Source organism: Rana temporaria, chromosome 4 (genome assembly GCF_905171775.1).
Source record: "Rana temporaria chromosome 4, aRanTem1.1, whole genome shotgun sequence".
Classification (NCBI taxonomy): Eukaryota; Metazoa; Chordata; class Amphibia; order Anura; family Ranidae; genus Rana; species Rana temporaria.
The window spans coordinates 302,380,541-302,393,756 of NC_053492.1; the positions used below are offsets into that span (position 1 = coordinate 302,380,541).

The window sequence follows — 13,216 nt, forward strand, 5'->3', positions numbered from 1 at the left end:
ACAGGGAGCTGCAGTTTGTCTCGGGTTCCCCCATAGCAAGCTACTTGATACTGACAGCGTTGGAGAGGAGACCAAGTGTGGATTACCACCGCTGGATTTTTATTTTATTTTTTTAATAAAGAACTTTCCCAACGGTGTCTGTGTTTTTTTTTACAATCATTTACACTTTCTTTGTGAAATGGTAGAGGTACAATGTACCCCATTACCAATTCACATGGGGGGGCCGGGATCTGGGGGTCCCCTTTGTTAAAGAGGTCTTTCAGATTCCGATAAGCCCCCCGCCCGCAGACCCCCAAAGCATCCTCCCAATATTGAGGGCATGTGGCCTGGTACGGTTCAGGAGGGGGGGCGCTCTCTCGTCCCCCCCTCTTTTCCTGCGGCCTGCCAGGTTGCATGCTCGGATCAAGGGTCTGGTGTGGATTTTTGGGGGGAACAAAGTTGGACACCAAGGTATAAAAAAAGAAAGTTGATTCCGGTTATATTTATGAGTGAGGTGTAGGATGTCAAACATTTTTGAAGGGATGTTCATTGGTAAGGCAAAGCATTTGATGCTATTAATTTTATAGTAAGAGATTCTCCCAAAAATTTCTAATGCTTTATGAACCTTTGGTAGAGAATTCTCAGAGTTTGATAACACTAAATTATGTCATCAGCAAATAGTCCCAATTTGTGTTTGATTTTGTCAGATCCTGATACCATTAATATTAGGACTATTCCTGATGATTTCTGCCAGAGTTTCAATTGCTAAGGAAAATATTACAGAAGAAAGTGGGCACCCTTGTCATGTACCATTCTACATTTTTAAGCTTTTGGAGATGTTACCTGAAGCAAACACTCTAGCCACAAATATTGTACAGAGGGACATTAAAGCTTTAAGTACTGTATAAAGCCAGTAAAGCCAAACTTTTTTTAGGGTTTCTGAGATGTACTCTAAATGAACTCTATTGAATGCCTTCTCTGCATCTAGTCCGAGAAGCAGAGAAGGGATTCTACTGCGTTCGATGTGACTAATTAAGTCAATCATGCGTCTGGTACAGTCTGGACCTAAACAGCCTTTTGAAATCACATTATTTTCAATGAAGTCATTTTACATCAATGCAACTCAGCACAGAGTGATTTTGGAAAAGGTTCCTGTACTACTTTGGTACAACTTCACTGCAGTTTTGGCCCCATAGTATAAAAAAAACCTTATCAAATTTGCATCTAAGTAGCACTACATAATTGCACTGAAATTTGGAACAAAATCGAATTCGAGTAGTTTGAACCTAGCCTCACAAAGATTTACCCTGACAACCTTTTTTGTGCCATACCTTTTAAATACACAGTAAGTTAGGGTCAATATGAAATAGAAAAACAGACTGAAGAAAAAATGCTTGGTAAAGCAAAGTAGAGTAAAGAGGAAACACAGATGATCTGTCTATAAGCCTAAAGGGCCAGATTCATAAAGACTTACGACGGGCGTATCAGTAGATACGCCGTCGTAAGTCTGAATCCGCGCCGTCGCAACTTTAAGCGTATGCTCAAACTGAGATACGCTTGAATGTTGCTAAGATACGAGCGGCGTAAGTCTCCTACGCCGTCGTATCTTAACTGCATATTTACGCTGGCCGCTAGGGGCGTGTACGCTGATTTACGCCTAGAATATGTAAATCAGCTAGATACGCCTATTTGCGAACATACGCCCGGCCGTCGCAGTAAAGATACGCCGTTTACGTAAGGGGTTTTCAGGCGTAAAGATAAACCACCAAAAAGATGGCGCAGCCAATGTTAAGTATGGACGTCGGAACCGCGTCAAATTTTTTAAATTTGACGTCGTTTGCGTAACTCGTCCGTGAATGGGGCTGGCCGTAATTTACGATCACGTCGAAATACGTGGGGTCACTAGTATTTTACATAGAACACGCCCCCAACCAGCCTATTTTGAATTAGGCGGGCTTACGCCGGCCCAGTTACACTGCGCCGCCGTAAGTTACAGCGCAAGTTCTTTGTGAATACAGGACCTGCTGCTCTAACTTACGGTGGCGTAGTGTATCTGAGATACGCTACGCCCGCCGAAATCTACCTGAATCTAGCCCAAAGTGTTGAAAAAGCTCTAGAATGGTGACCCAGATAGCATATAGAGCAGATAGGCTTTGAGTATCTTTCCATATTATTGCCCAAGTTAATGTAAATATTTTAAATACGAGCCTTCAGACACCTTACATTTTTTTACATTTCCCTTATGCAAAAATCTTGTCAGCAAAAGCACACTCAATAACATACCTGCGAACATCCCATATTGAATGTTGTTTATATTGTTTATTATATTAGCTTCAGATAATTTACTGTAAAATTAACCATGCTCTACTTCTTAAAGTGGCTGTAACTACTTACATATATCAGTGAAGGGACTATCCTCAGGTGATACACAGAGATTAAACAAATCCTCCTACATGAGTTGTACCTGTTTATCTGCAGTCTTCTACTATCTACATCCATTCAAACTGCATGATCTAAAAAGCTTGTCTGAGTGTTCAGAAAAAGAGGGGGCAGAGAGCTGAAGTTACATTCTGCAGAGCTCGGTGAGGAAGAGGTCTGACAGCTGACTGGGGGGTGGGGGTACATCCCCCTTCACACAGCACACAGGAACAGAGCTGAGGCTGTCATCAGTTGGAGCTTCTTCCGCTCTCAACATTTTGCTCTTGGTGTCAGGAAAAAATTTCAGAAGTGCTGATAGCAGAGGAACGAAGCAGCAGACAAAAGTGACACTTAGTGCGTCATTTTGAGACACATACACACTATAGAGGGATTGTTAGGATTAATTTCACCTGCTAGTGACACTATCCTGTGACCACCAGCATGTGTCTCCTAGGAGCCAGCGGTCTGTGGTAAACAGGTAAATTAATTTAGAGTTCCCATAAAAAAAATATATATATTTTTTTACTCCCACAAAATCTGCCTTCTTCATCACCTCTGTTCCTGTCGTAATTTCCCTTGGCGCCTCCGCTCGCTACGGGCCCTTTAAGAATTTTTATTTGGCTTAAAATGTAATTTTTACATTTTAAATGCAGTGATGGCGGCCGTCTATAGAGGGCGCTGCAGCGCCACCCCCTCTCGCAAATAACATACATTCATGCATTGTATTGCACGAATGTATGTTATTGTTGGTTGCCAGCTGCCGCAAGTCTATTCATATAACCGGACATAAGGGTGCCGGTTACCTGAATAACGGCAGCTGGTTGGCTGAGCGGAAGTGCCTAATAGGCTCTGATAGGCTTCCTGAGTAAAGCCCTAGTCTCCCGGAAGGTCTATCTAAGGAACGTAAGAGGGCTACGTCCCTTGGATAAGACTGACGGCTGTTTCAGCCAATCAGGTTCCTGGATTCTGGTTATCAGGAACCTGATTGGCTGAAGCGTCACCAAGGAAAACATCAAGGGGAGGACATGGAAGCAGAAATTGAGTCTGTATCTCACGCTGCTGCTCCCCCCCCCTTTAGGCAGACTGCTTTGGGTGTCTCTTCTGCACATGCAGTAACTCATGGCATGGCAGCTACTGTGTGGGACTCTGTAATAAGAAGATGGGTGTGTTTCACAGCAACAGGTTGTTTTAAAATATGTCAAAAACGGGCATTTAGGCAGGAAAGAAGTTACAAAACGTTTTTTTTTTTTGCCTATAGCTTTGGGAGAGAGAGAGAGAGCATGGTCTGTGGGGGAAGGTTAGAACTGACTCAGGTTCCAATATAACTAATGTGAGTGCTGCTGGATCCCCCTCCACCTCTGTATATAGTGTGCTGTGTTCTGTGTATGTATTGTATGTACTGTGTGTTCTCTGTATGCATTGTATGTACTGTGTGTTCTGTGTATGTATTGTATGTACTGTGTGTTCTGTGTATGCATTGTATGTACTGTGTGTTCTGTGTATGTATTGTATGTTCTGTGTATGTATTGTATGTAATGTGTGTTCTGTGTATGTACTGTGTGTTCTGTGTATGTATTGTATGTTCTGTGTATGTATTGTATGTACTGTGTGTTCTGTGTATGTACGGTGCATTCTGTGTATGTTCTGTGTATGTACGGTGCATTCATTGTATGTACTGTGTGTTCTGTGTATGTATTGTATGTTCGGTGTATGTATTGTATGTACTGTGTGTTCTGTGTATGCACGGTGTGCTCTGTGTATGTACGGTGTGTTCTGTGTGTGTACGGTGCATTGTGTGTTCTGTGTATGTTCTGTGTATGTACGGTGTGTTCTGTGTATGCACGGTGTGTTCTGTGTATGTTCTGTGTATGCACGGTATGTTCTGTGTATGCACGGTATGTTCTGTGTATGCACTGTGTGTTCTGTGTGCTCTGTATGTATTGTGTGTGCTCTGTGTATAGTGAGCTGTGACAGCAGAGGATGGGCAGGTAAGGAGCTGGAGGGGTTTGCGCCCCCCCCAAAAAATGTTATCACCAGCCGCCACTGGTTATAGGCGAGATTGACACCTGCCACCCCCATCGCGGGATCCAGCGCTGAGCTGGCTCGCTCATCGGGAAAGGGAAAATTCGTTTTTTCCTTTCCCAATGAGCGACAAGCATTGCTGATATTGAGGCCGGGTTCATACTGGTGTGACACGACACTCGTCCTGCTTTGCCCTGCGACTTGAAGCCGACATATGTCTGACTTTTAATTGTGTGTTTGGTATGAATCATGAGGGGGAACTCTATGCCAAATTTAAAATAAGAAACTGGCATGGGTTCCCCCTCCAAGAGCATACCAGGCCCTTAGGTCTGGTATGGATTTTAAGGGGAACTCACTATGCTGAAAAAACGGTGTGGGGGTCCCCCCAAAATCCATACCAGCGCCCCCCCTCCTGAATCGTACCAGGCTGCATGCCCTCAACATGGGGGTGGGTGCTTTGGGGCAGGGGGACGCCCTACGGCCCCCCACCCCAAAGCACCTTGCCCCCATTTTTATGAGGACAAGGGCCCCTTCCCAACAACCCTGGCCATTGGTTGTCGGGGTCTGCGGGCGGGGGGCTTATCAGAATATTGGAGCCCCTTTAACAAGGGGCCCCCAGATCCCGACCCCCACCCTATGTGAATGAGTATAGGGGAAAATTGTACCCCATCCATTCACCTGGGGGGAAAAGTGTCAATAAAAAAACACACTAGGCAGGTTTTTAAAGTAATTTATTAGGCAACTCCGGGGATCTTCTTCCGACTTTGGGGCCTTCTTCCGACTTCGGGGGTCTCTTCCGACTTCTTCGCTCTCTTCTCCCACTCTCCAGTGCCTTTTGCCGGGTTCCTCCGATATCTTCTTCCAGATCTTTTACTAGCGTTGGCCCGGTCATCTCCATCGTCTTCTTCCCTCCTCTCTTTTTCTGATGTTGACACAACGCTCTCTCCCGCTGTAATGCCATGTTCCTCGGTGTGCAGCGATTTATATAGGCATGGGGCGTTGTCACCGAGTGATGTCACCCGGTGACCCCACCCCTTATGATGTCACCACCCGGAGCATGATGGGACTCTGAAGTCATAAGAGGCGGGTCACCGGGTGAACAATTGTGTTATGACCCCTACAGTTTTACCAACAGAATGTTTTCATAAATGTCATGTCTCATTGTTTTTTCTTTTTTCATAACATACCCTTAGACCAGCAGTGACAGGAGGGCCAGTTTGGAGGAGGCCCAATCCCCACTATTGTGTCCAGCCAGAATTCCTGTCCTTGTATTTGACCTAAATATAGGTTAGTCATACATGCCTGCCTGGGGTTTTTAGTGGGAGCACATCAATAGACTCAACTATCTACACTTACCAGCATGCATGGAGTATTCTCTGATGATATACTAACAAACCAACCCCCCAAAAAAATGCCAGAATTTTACACTAGCATAGTGAGTGAGTGAGTGAAAAATTGATATAGCGCTACACATGCGAACTGAATCGCCTCTGGGCGCTTGTTTGAGCACTTCTCCCTTGAGCTCAGAAGAGGTGGGTTATGATCTTTCTCCTAAAGGCCAAGTGGTTCTCCTCCAAACGAATGGAGGTTGGCAAAGTGTTCCAAAGTCGAGGGCCTTGGACAGCAAATCTTCTTTCTCCTTTGGACTTGTATCTGGTTTTGGGGATTTGGAGTAAATTTTGGTTGGAGGATCGCAGAGCGCGATTGGGGTTGTAGGCTTTTATTTTGTCGCATAGGTATTGGGGGCATTTCCCCAAATACATTTATGCGTTAGACAGAGTGCTTTGAAAGTGATTCTGTCTTTCACTGGTAGCCAGTGAAGGCTTCTCAGTGAAGGGGAGATTGATTCCCATGGTTTTTTCCCAGTCACCAGACGCGTGGCCGTGTTCTGAACGACCTGCAGGCGCGTGATTTGGTACTTTGGGAGTCCGAGATAGAGGGCATTTGCATAGTCCAGCCTGGAGTTAACAATTGTTCCCACCATGACTGCTATGTCTGCGTAATAAGTGTAGCAGATGGTAGATCCGCTCACTACTGACCCTATTTGTGCATCCATTGTCATGTGGGTGTCAAAGAAGACCCCAAGACTTTTGACTTTGGTGCTAGGGGTGATGATTTTTCCTAGAATGGGCAGAGGTGTCCAGGTTGTTGCCAGTTGATTCTTCCAATTGGCGTGAAACAGGAGAAGTTCTGTTTTTGAGCCGTTGAGTTTAAGATAACTCTTTGTCATCCAGTTCTCTATCAAAGAGAGACATTTCTCTAGATTGAGATGGTGATCTCATAGTTAAAGAGGAAGTAAACCCTCTTTATTTCCCTGCAAAGGAAAAGCATACTGGGCTACTATGCATCGCATAGTAGCCCATTATGTGTTACTTACCTGAAACAGAAGCCTGCAATGTCACTGCTGTCCCCTGTGCATTCTTCAGCCCTTTTCCTTCTGGGGCCACGGACTCTGGCTCTGTGACTGGCTGGAGTCGCGTGATGTCATTCCTGCGCATTCGCACGGGAGCCGCCAGTCATTGCATTACCACTTTAGATAGGGTACATCATGCCCTATCTAAAGCATGCATGAGCCAAATACATTGGCGCATGTGCAAAGGACATTGGCGTATGGGGACATTGTAAATACCTCCTAAACCATGTAGTTTTAGGAGATATTTCCAGCACCTACAGGTGTGCCTTAATATAGGCTTACCTGTATGTGGAAGTGGTTGTACTGAGTTTACAACCACTTTAATGTTTAAAGTGTGAATATTGTGGTTGTCAGGGTCTTAATGTGCTTCCAACTGTCTTTTTTTCTGTTTTAAAAACAGTGCTAGACCAATTGTGGGAATAAAAAACCTGGTGGTCTGGGTGTACTGCAGGATCTCTGAGGTTAAAAGGGTTCATAGGCTTGGGTCTTCCCCCAAGCCAGCCTTCCATCTTAAATGTTATTTAATTTGTATTATTTCGTAAACAATTATGGTAAACCTTACCCCCCCAACATACCAGAGGAAAACCCCAATTTTGGAATTTTCAAAAAGATAAAAAAAAAGGTAAGCAGCAATTAAATTTTGTTGGCTTCAAAAATGAAAAAAAAAAACTTTTGTTTTTAGCTAAGAGATCTCTGTAATATACATAAACATGCATGTTATTAGAGTACATGCATGTGCATGTAAATCCTGAATTAAATAATGCAAGTAGAAAGATCTTTTGGCAGTAAAGTCTTTACCTTTTGATTACTGGAAGTGCTTTATTTGTGGAATTGGGGTAGGAGAAAATCAGCGATAGACCATGCTAGCTGTTTATATTCTTAACCATATATCATCATGCTATTAAAATTCCCCTTTTCTGACATACCTAATGAAAAATTGCAGTACAAAAAAAATGCCAGACATGCTAACAAATGCAACAAAATTATTTAAAAAATATGTGTTCCTTAACCACTTTAGGACCCCTTCACACCGATATATACGTCGGCAGAATGGCACGGCTGGGCACAAGCACGTACCTGTATGTCCTCTTTAAAAGCCCAGCTGTGGGGTCGTGAGCCGGTCCGAAGCTCAGTGACCACGCCCTCGGGACCCGTGGACCTGATCGCCGCCAGTGCCCCGTGATCGGTCACAGGAGCTGAAGAACGGGGAGAGGTGTGTGTAAACATACCTTCCCCGTTCTTCTTTGTGGCAGTGTCAGTGATCGTCTGTTCCCTAATATAGGGAAAGACGATCACTGACATCACACGTCCAGCCCCGCCCTCTACAGTTAGAAACACATTTGACGTCACACTTAACACCTACAGTGCCCCCTAGTGGTTAACTCCTAAACTGCAATTGTCATTTTCACAGTAATCTGTGCATTTGTATTGCACTTTTCGCTGTGAAAATGACAATGGTCCCAAAAATGTGTCAAAATTGTCTGATGTGTCCGCCATAATGTCGCAGTCACAAAAGAAATCGCTGATCGCCGCCATTAGTAGTAAAAAAAAAATATTAATAAAAATGCCATAAAACTATCCCCTATTTTGTAAACGCTATCAATTTTGTGCAAACCAATCGATAAACGATTATTACGATTTTTTTCTATAAAAAATAGGTAAAAGAATACGTATTGGCCTAAATTGAGGAAAAAAAATGTTTTTTTTATATCTTTTTTGGGGATATTTATTATAGCAAAAAGTAAAAAAAAGTAAAATACCACCAAAAGAAAGCTCCATTTGTGGGAAAAAAAGGACGCCAATTTTGTTTGGGAGCCATGTCGCAAGGCCGCGCAATTGTCAGTTAAAGCGATGCAGTGCCGAATCGCAAGGGGGCAAGGTCCTTAACCTGCATAATGGTTCGGGTCTTAACCCCCCTGGCGGTATTCCAGAGTCTGGCTCAGGGTAAGATTTCATTACCAAAAGCGGTATCCCCGAGCCAGACTCGGGATCGCCTCGCAGCAGCCACAGGCAAAGTTACTTACCTTGTCCCTGAATCCTGCGATGCCTCCCCTCTGTGTGAGCAAGCGGCATCCTCACTCGATTCACACAGTGTCCCTGTGTGCCGCCGATCTCCATTCCCTGCAACGTTATGGCGCACAGGGGTGGAGAACGGCGCCAAATTAAAATAAATAAATAAACACATTACATACAGTATACTGTAATCTTACAGATTACTGTACTGTTCGTAAAAAATACACACCCCCTTTGTCCCTAGTGTTCTGCCCAGTGCCCTACATGTGCTTTTGTATAATAAAAACTGTTCTTTCTGCCTGCAAACTGTAGATTGTCCATAGCAACCAAAAAGTGTCCCTTTATGTCAAAAGTGGTTTTAGAGCAGTTAGAAAACAGCAATAATAAATTGGTAGATTGGGGGGTATGTGATCGAGAGTCCTAAAAAAGGATACAGCACCTCATCCCAAAATAGATTCAAAGGAGGGGAATTTTTTGGAAGAGTTGGGGGGATTGTTGCGGTGCGATGAAGAAAACCAGACAAAGTATGTATGTATATATAAAAATATATAAAAAAGGTTTATTTATTCAATTTTTACAAAATACAGTAATTCAATATACAGATAGTGCATAAATTATTTTGTGGGAGCAAGATCTAGAAATAATTTTTTCGATCAGGTCGACCCTACTAGTTTCGCCTCTTGGCTTCTTCAGGGGAATTAGGACAAGATCGTCTCTCTAGATTACTCTAAAGAGATGAAAAAGAATAAAACAATTTTAACATATGCATACAATATAAGCTCTAAAAGAACTTCGATTATATATGTTCAACAAAACATGTCATGTATATAGAGTACAAACAAAAGTTTGGCTGGGATCTCTGGCGGGGCAAGAGAAACCAAAGTTCATAGGAGCAAATGCGCATATATCCACAGCCTGGTAGCAGCCAATGCTGTTCAGCCCATGAGAGGGGGCTGGCAGCAAAATTCCATAGGTAGGAGAAATAAAACCTACCCTAGCTTCATGCACAGCCAGTCAAGGAAAAAAACCCCTCAGGGTGGATATTGAAATCCAAGTTCAATTGACAGGACTTAAAAATACAGAAGAAAAAGAATCTATGTTAGAATATGTGTTATTAAATTATGATCTGTTTCAACTAATTAAACAAATCCATAATAGAGTCAATAGGGTTAATATATGTAAAACAGCCATACCTTGAAGCGTAATAAAATCAAGGTGAATACAGGGGAATTAAGTAAGACAATAACATGGGCACTGAAGAGCCTCAATTCATCTGAGAAAAAAAAAAAAAGTGTTTGAATAGATTTAGTATACTTCATAAAGTTAGTGAGAACATGGGTAACTAAATTATTAAGTGTAAGCAAGGGATCAACTTACATGGAGTATTTAACTAGATGAACAGTCTGAGTGCAAGCAAACATCAGCTGGTGATAGAAAGTCAAAGGATAGTCGTTTGCAGCAAAAATCAAGGACCAGTCAATTGCAGCTGAAAAGTCCACAGATAATCTCCTTTAAAAAGGGTAGAAAATGAATGAAAATAAATGAAAAAGTGAAGGTTTAGCCATAAGTATTCAAACCTTACACAGAGGAGACAATAGTGAGGAGAGTGAATAGTTGCAGGATGGAAACTTACCTATCTTTAAGAGGAATAAAGACATCTGTCAGTACCCTGTTGGTAGCAGACAGATAATGATCATATCATGATATATATAGCCTGTTGGGGAGGCGGGTGCATCGCGATTGGATCTCAGAGATCACATGGTCGCTGAGATGCCTACAATTCCCACACTCCTTAGCGCTGAAGCAGCCGTGTCATATGATGACACCGGCCAATCAGCGGAGCCGCACTCTGGAGAAAAAGGAAAAAAGGAAGGAAACGTATGAGTGCAGAGGGGAGGAACACAGAGCACTAAAAGAGAGCGATTGCCAGCCAGCAGCACCAAAACAGTCACACATACACAGAGCGGCGTGGACCATGACCGCAAGCTGACTGATCAAGGCAAACCAAGCAATCAAACATGAAAGCAAAAGCAGTAGATCATATATTGTAGAAGTCAAAATATAATAAAGAATTAAGATAGGGAGAGAGACCCTGAACAGGGATGTGAATGGGCTGATGTATGGAAAAGGGCTCACGAGAGACAAACCTGGGGGAGACCGAAGCAAGTACACAATCAGAGTACCAATTACCAATTTGGACATCTATTTCCTCCAATTCACTTTCATATTGTTTACACAATATACTAATCATTTCCTGAGAACAAGTTTGTAAATTATGCTCCCATGACTGCTTCAAGGAATCATTGATTTTACGTACGTTAGGGAAAATTTAGATTCGTAGACCCCAAGGGACCACATGATTTTCCATGTATTTTTCAAAATAGGCTTTATGCCAATAGATTCTGGCCTTCTTTTCCAAAAGGCGTTGTAGTCGCATGAAGATTTTATCTAAGTCCTCATCCGACATTTTGGCCTCTTTCTGGGAGGACTGGATTCTGGACTGTGGAGTGTGGGAATTGTAGGCATCTCAGCGACCATGTGACCTCTGAGATCCAATCGCGATGCACCCGCCTCCCCAACAGGCTATATATATCATGATATGATCATTATCTGTCTGCTACCAACAGGGTACTGACAGATGTCTTTATTCCTCTTAAAGATAGGTAAGTTTCCATCCTGCAACTATTCACTCTCCTCACTATTGTCTCCTCTGTGTAAGGTTTGAATACTTATGGCTAAACCTTCACTTTTTCATTTATTTTCATTCATTTTCTACCCTTTTTAAAGGAGATTATCTGTGGACTTTTCAGCTGCAATTGACTGGTCCTTGATTTTTGCTGCAAACGACTATCCTTTGACTTTCTATCACCAGCTGATGTTTGCTTGCACTCAGACTGTTCATCTAGTTAAATACTCCATGTAAGTTGATCCCTTGCTTACACTTAATAATTTAGTTACCCATGTTCTCACTAACTTTATGAAGTATACTAAATCTATTCAAACACTTTTTTTTTTTTTCTCAGATGAATTGAGGCTCTTCAGTGCCCATGTTATTGTCTTACTTAATTCCCCTGTATTCACCTTGATTTTATTACGCTTCAAGATATGGCTGTTTTACATATATTAACCCTATTGACTCTATTATGGATTTGTTTAATTAGTTAAAACAGATCATAATTTAATAACACATATTCTAACATAGATTCTTTTTCTTCTGTATTTTTAAGTCCTGTCAGTTGAACTTGGATTTCAATATCCACCCTGAGGGGTTTTTTTCCTTGACTGGCTGTGCATGAAGCTAGGGTAGGTTTTATTTCTCCTACCTATGGAATTTTGCTGCCAGCCCCCTCTCATGGGCTGAACAGCATTGGCTGCTACCAGGCTGTGGATATATGCGCATTTGCTCCTATGAACTTTGGTTTCTCTTGCCCCGCCAGAGATCCCAGCCAAACTTTTGTTTGTACTCTATATACATGACATGTTTTGTTGAACATATATAATCGAAGTTCTTTTAGAGCTTATATTGTATGCATATGTTAAAATTGTTTTATTCTTTTTCATCTCTTTAGAGTAATCTAGAGAGACGATCTTGTCCTAATTCCCCTGAAGAAGCCAAGAGGCGAAACTAGTAGGGTCGACCTGATCGAAAAAATTATTTCTAGATCTTGCTCCCACAAAATAATTTATGCACTATCTGTATATTGAATTACTATATTTTGTAAAAATTGAATGAATAAACCTTTTTTATATATTTTTATATATACATACATACTTTGTCTGGTTTTCTTCATCGCACCGCAATAATCCCCCCAACTCTTCCAAAAAATTCCCCTCCTTTGAAGCAATAATAAATTATAATCACTTGCAGGATTGAGCGATAGCGGTTTGTGGGGAAATTCGTCATAAAAAAATAAAAGTAATGACAGCGACAATTCTGCAACTGAGCAAATTTCAGTGTTTTTGATTTGATTATATTATTGAATCATTTTTATTATAATTATATTATTATTTGTTATAATTATTTATAGTTATTTATTATATTATAATTTATGATTTTGTTTTTCAAACTTCATCATACTCAAGATTTCTACTAGACTCTTGTTTGTACAGATTTAAGTGAGTTATTCCTAAGAATTACAGGCCTACAATGTAAAACGCCAAATTTCCATGCAAAAATAACGGTACTGCTTTCAGCACTTAAAACCAGAAAGAATCATAGGGAGGGAGGTTAAGTGGTTAAAGGCTAAAAATAAACTCCTAAGAGAAAAGCAATATTACATTTTGATTTTCAGAAGACGTACAGAATATGTTATAGGTATACATTATCAGTGTCCTAATTGTAACTATACTATACTATAATTATAGGATACA

At 41.7% G+C, this 13,216-nt stretch overlaps 2 long non-coding RNA genes across 2 annotated transcripts; one reads left to right on the plus strand and one right to left on the minus strand.

Annotated features, from left to right (window-relative positions):
• Positions 1-9,242: 9,242 nt before the first annotated feature.
• On the minus strand, positions 9,243-10,525 carry LOC120935399. Its single transcript, XR_005748457.1, has 4 exons — positions 10,479-10,525; positions 10,223-10,354; positions 9,839-10,118; positions 9,243-9,572 (listed from the first exon to the last, which is right to left on the minus strand). It is a non-coding gene; the product is annotated as an uncharacterized LOC120935399 (long non-coding RNA).
• Positions 10,526-11,461: 936 nt separating this feature from the next.
• On the plus strand, positions 11,462-11,948 carry LOC120935400. Its single transcript, XR_005748458.1, has 3 exons — positions 11,462-11,508; positions 11,633-11,764; positions 11,869-11,948. It is a non-coding gene; the product is annotated as an uncharacterized LOC120935400 (long non-coding RNA).
• Positions 11,949-13,216: the final 1,268 nt, after the last annotated feature.